The 5,881-nt window shown below is 41.4% G+C and overlaps 1 long non-coding RNA gene across 1 annotated transcript in view; it reads right to left on the bottom strand.

The window, feature by feature from the left end:
- Nucleotides 1–3,043, bottom strand: part of LOC117944793 — a 16,383-nt gene extending 13,340 nt beyond the window's left edge. Inside the window, exon 1 of the long non-coding RNA XR_004656656.1 lies at nucleotides 3,032–3,043. This is a non-coding gene — a long non-coding RNA (uncharacterized LOC117944793). The remainder of the gene's footprint in view (nucleotides 1–3,031) is intronic.
- Nucleotides 3,044–5,881: the final 2,838 nt, after the last annotated feature.

Consider the following 5,881-nt stretch of genomic DNA (forward strand, 5'->3'; position numbering starts at 1 on the left):
TGTAATGGTGTGTCGACCTTCGTTTTAGCCCGCACAGGGAAAAGGTTACAAGCTATAGAAACCGAGAAATGATGCACTGCATGCATCTAGATTTCTGAACGTCGAAACTTGGCCAGAAACTACAAGATTGTGAGGGGACCAGATAATTATGGATTACAAGGCTTGGATATTCTAATACCTTAGGGTGTTTTCGATGTAGGAAACTAAGGTTTTTGGCGATCTTTCACCGCTGTGATTAAAGACACGAGGAGACAGGTAGGAAACACACACTCGATTAGACTCAAATCTTTCTGTGTTTCTTTACTTCAGAACATGATTATCACCGTTGTGAGTCACCTAATTGCTTCGTTTTCGTTTTGGCTCGATGGAATCAGGAGACTTTAAGCTTTCAAACGATGTATGGCATGAGCGTGTTTATGACGGTTTAATGCTTACAATTTAGGAAAGAAGTCAGCACTTCCGAAAAACGGCGAGTTTATTTACCGTGCACGGGAACCGTCCGCCCAAGAAGCAGTCCAATGGGTATGACCAACAATTTGATATCAGATAACCATAGTGATGTTTCTGTCTTACTGAAACATGGCTGTGGCTGTGTCATCAAGAATACGTTAGCCTAATGAATGTACTCATTCCGATCATACTGATCAAGACTCTGGCCTGGGAGGGGTAGTTGCAGTCATTTCCGAGTCAAGTCTATTGATTCCTAAACATAAATTATAATTATAAATAAATTATAATAAAGCCTCTTTCCAAGTTTTTACATCCAACTTGGAAAACATTACAGCCAATCATTTATTTGTACAGCGCTCCAGGTCCGTTGACAGATTTTTTTTCCTGAATTCTGAAAAGAAATGGTTGTTTCTAAGATTTGCTTTAGGTTGTGTCTAGGAGCTTTGGCAGTAAGATGTAATTGCAGGTAGGTGTTGATTGTGTGACATCAGTAGTAGATTGGCAGCTCTAACCTGAGTGATGCCTTTACATGCCCCAGTCCACACAGATCTCAGTTTAGTCTAAGATAAGCTAATGAGCTAAGAGCTCATACATCCATGAAGATACGGGCCAAGTTGGGAATACGCGCCACTGTGAATATGACAGAGACAGCAGCTAGCTGACATGGCTTACCATGCTAACACAGTCAACAGTGCTAATGCAGATAGCAAGATTACTAACAGGGCTATTGAAGAGGCCGCTTTCCCCTTATTCCCCTCATCTGGGTAGAGAAGGGACCTGAGTGTTGCGCCTCACTGCTAACGTTATAAGCTAACACAACATGGCTGACTGTGCTATTATTTGAACCAACCTAAGCATCAGAAAGTGCAGTGAAGAAAACCTCTTGAGGCCATACAAATATTTATTGTCCCAAAGTCTAGCCAGACAACTAGTGTTTTCTTATTTGTTTTGTATAGAGTGTGGTGGTTTACTTTTGGTTGTGTTTCTGCTTGCCTATCAGGCACTGAGGAGTCCTCCGAGCTCACCTGAGGCTCCTAATCAGGGAAGATGCTGGATTGGCACGAGGACACTCTCCAAACACACCAGGCTCCTAATTATGTGAGAAAAGAGCAACATATGTGTGCTGAGGGAAAAAAACAGGAGGGTGAGATGTTGAAGAGACCTGAGTGGTGCGTGGCTAGTGGACGGAGACCATTGGGTGTGCAAGATGACGTGCAGTGTCTGGCTTGTATGGCGAAGCTGGAACGAGGACAGGACCTGAGGTGGTGCTGGTCTAGGTGTTGGTTGAGACCTGCGGTTGGGACCTGCGGAGACACCCTTTGGGCGTGCACTTCAAATTATTTGGTTCTTACCAAGATAAAAAAAAACTTTATATAGAAGTGTTATTTAGTTAATCTTGTTTAAAGAGTGAATTTCTTATTGTAAGTGTTCAACTCTACACTATAATCTTGAATCAAGCAAGCTTGTCAAGTGAAACTATATTGCTGCATGGACAGATAATTTCACTTGTTTTCAGTACCTTTTCCCTCAGATTTAGTGTTTTTAATCTTGCTTTTAGACACCTGTTTTTTGCAGTTTGGGCAGTATCACGTGCGAAAGACAGTGGAGCTGGACCCATGATAAAGGGGCAGGTTGTCAGACAGTGAGCAGTACCCCTGGCCCCCGGTCCTGCACAGACGCACGGACCAGAAAGAGTCAGCAGGACAATACGAATGCCACTGGCCCCCAGTTCACACATGACAGGGGAATGACTCTAAAATAAACTCTTTAAACAAATAGACCCTACCAGTCAAAGGTTTGGGGTCACTAAAAAAGTATCCCACTCCATCATAGACAGAATACCAGCTGATCTGAGTGAGGGGTTGATCTTTAATGCAATATCTACATTGGCCGTTATCAGCAACCATTCATCCAATGTTCCAAAGCCAAATTTTGTTTACTAATCTGATATCATTTAAAAAAACTAACTGAGAAAACCTTGGAGAACCCTTTTGCAATTATGTAAGCACATAATGTAATCTGAAAACTGCTGCCCTGGTTAAAAAACAATGTAACTGATCTCAGCTGGTAATCTGTCTACAATGGAGTGCAATGGAAATTTCTAAGTGACGCCAAACTTTTGACAGGTAGTGTACTTGTAGTGCTGCTGCTAGTTAAATCCATCCCTATAAAGACAATTTTAAAACTGGAACCATCGTCTCGAGTGTTCATCCCGAAAAGCGACTCAAAGAAAGCGTGGTTCAATACAGGGAGTACAGACAGAAGGTCAGGTGTCCTTTTCCCTCCTGTGCTGCACACATAGACCGGCTCTAGGTGATGGCAGAGGTCAACATGTGATCTCTGCCAGCATCAGCTCGGTCCTCTTGTGGGTTTGCTAGTTCATTTATTTTATTTGGATTTGAAGTTGAATGGTCTTCTTTCTCTGTCTCCCCCTATTGTGCGTCAGCAGTAATGAAATGTACGATTAACGTACTGTTTCTTTGCATCTTTCTTTGACGGCAGTTCCCAATTTCTGAGTACAATGAAAGAAGCTCAATGGATAGTGAATAACAATGACAAGCTCCCCCTGGGGGAACCCCACAGCCTTGCTGACCGACGTCACTAATGCGCTCCATTTAAATTTATTACCCATTCCCGAATTTTTTTAATCTCTAATTGAAAAAAATAAAAATCCAGGGTTTCTTTTAAGCCCCCTAGCCTGGCACATGGAGAGTCATAGCTCTTTTGAGCCATGTATTCCTATTGCTCTCAGTAGTGACAACTTCATGAGCTTCTTTAATGAGAAAACTATGACAATTAAAGATACAATTCATCACCTCTTGCACTCAACTTCTTCCGGTTTACCTTAAATGCAGGGCTGCTGGAAAGAGCTTTAAGACCAGACAAACTGTATTTAAACTCCTGTTCTCCTATTAATATTCCCAAGTAACGCTGAAGATTTCTTCAGCTAAGCCATCTACCTGTCTCTTAGAGCGTATCCCAACTAGGCCACTAGCTTTACCATTGGTTAACATGTATTTACTAGATATGATCAATATGTCTTTATTAACATGTTATGTACCACAGTCATTTAAAGTAGATGTGATTAAACCAATTCTTAAAAATCCCACTCTCAATCCAGAGTTCTTAGCCAACTGTAGACCTATATCCCCCTTTCTGTCCAAGATCCTTGAGAAGGTAGTCACATGCATCATAGCACAGACATGGCCCTGGTGAAAATGACAAATTACCTCCTAACTGCTTCAGACAAAGGACTTGTCTCCGTACTTGTCTTACTAGATCTTAGTGCTGTATTCGACACTATTGAGCATAGTATTCTATTGCAGAAACTGGAACATTTAATTGGCATTAAAAGAACCCCACTAAAATGGTTTGAGTCCTATTTATCAGATCAATCTCAGTTTGTTACTGTCAACAATAAATCCTCATTCACGCTGAAGTTAGCCATGGTGTTCCACAAGGCTTGGTGCTTGGACCGATTCTATTCAACTCATACAGTATATGCTTCATCTAGGGAATATTATTAGGTAATACTCTAGTAACACTCTCTAACACTGTTGTGCGGATGATACCCAACATCAGTTAACTGAACTTCAAGCATGCATTATGGACATAAAATCCTGGATGACCCACAATTTCCTGATGTTAACTCAGATAAATTATTGTACTGGGCTCTAAACATCTCCAGATTATCTATTCAATTTCAATTCAATTTTATTTATAGTATCAAATCACAACAAGAGGTATCTCAAGACACTTTACAGATAGAGTAGGTCTAGACCACACTCCAGAATCCACAAGGACCCAACAGTTCCAGTAGTTTCCTACAGAGCAAGCAACAGTGCAACAGTGGCGAGGAAAAACTTCCTTTAAGGCAGAAACCTCGGTCAGACCCAGGCTCTCCCAACCGCCAAATCTGAAGATATGGCTATTATGGATGAAATTGCAATAGCCTCCGGGACTACTGCCTTTTTTACCTGTGTAACATTGCCAAAATAGGGCATATGCTGTCTCAAAATGATGAAAAAAAAGTAGTCCATGCAATTAAGTAACAACTGCTGGACTAATGGAATTCCTTCCTTTGCGGTTTGCTTAAATGAGTCCCTTAAGACTTTCAAGTTGATCCAGAATCCAGCAGTGTGTGTAATGACAAGAACTATAAATGACAATCCTATTTCACCGGTATTAGCATCTCTGCATTGGCTTCCTGTAAAATCCAGGATTTAATTTACAACCCTCCTCCTGACCTACAATGCTCTTTTTGGTCGATCATCATCATCATATCGTAAAGGCATCAGTAATGAACAATGTGGTCTGGGTCAGGATCCAGATCAGGGGGCTACTATTGTTGCCATTCAACAGCTGGAAGGGTAATCAAAGAGAGTAGGCTGGGATTAAAACCCTCAACTTTTGCAGCTCTGCTCTTTCTACATGGTGCTTTATGAATTTAATTCTATTCTACGGTGCCTGGACTGTCAAGACCATGACCATTTACAACAACACCTTAAACAACACCGTCTTCGCTACAGTTACAGAAGACACACTGCACATCTGTCTGAGCCTGACGGGTTTCACATCTCTGTGGGAAGCAGCAGCATTAAGGTGAGTCCCCACCCCACATAGGTCCTCATACTCTGTGATTCAGCTCATTTCACACTGCAGTACTACAGATTGCCCAAACAGAGAAATGTTTGGCTTCACTCCAACATCCACAGCTAGTGTTCTCCTACAGAGAAAGCAGCCATAATTTAAAGACCGCAAAAAGATTTGGGGCAGCTTTCTGTCTCAGTTCAAAATGACTATGCTTATGGCAACTGTAATTCACAGGCTTTATGGTTTATTGGATGCACTATGGCAGAAAACGTATAAAAGGACTTTACTGTAAACATCCCTCCCCTCTGCCCATAGGCTTTGAAATGAGATCTGTCTGTGGGGAAACTCAATCCTCAGTGAAGATGTTTTTGTAAAGCAGCTTTAGCTCATAGCTGCATCTTCTCCCCATGTCGGTGTGGGGTTTCCTCCCATTGTGCCCTTGGATTTTTTTACCCAGCAGCTAATGGAGTGCTCAATGGGATAAAAGCTTTTATTTTTCTAATTTTACCACATAACTTGTAACACCACAATGGCTAAGGTCCTGATGGGTATGACTGTAGGTACAGTAGTTGAGATTTGTTTAAAAATGCAGTTTCATGTTTTTTTTGCTGTTTGGAACACTAAGATAAATTAATATAGTGTAACATCAGCTGGCTCTTTTTAAACATTCAGGTAGTGGACTGAAAACGCTAAACTTTGTGCAGAGATTTGGAACGATTTGGAAATGCTTTTCATTTTCTCAGCTGACAACACTGCGAAGACAGTCACTTCCTTTCCGTTGTTGCTTTTGCGTTTGTAGCCCTACCATTTGCGTTGAAGCATTTGCATTAATGTTGTA

This window comes from Etheostoma cragini, chromosome 5, assembly GCF_013103735.1.
Source record: "Etheostoma cragini isolate CJK2018 chromosome 5, CSU_Ecrag_1.0, whole genome shotgun sequence".
NCBI lineage: Eukaryota > Metazoa > Chordata > Actinopteri > Perciformes > Percidae > Etheostoma > Etheostoma cragini.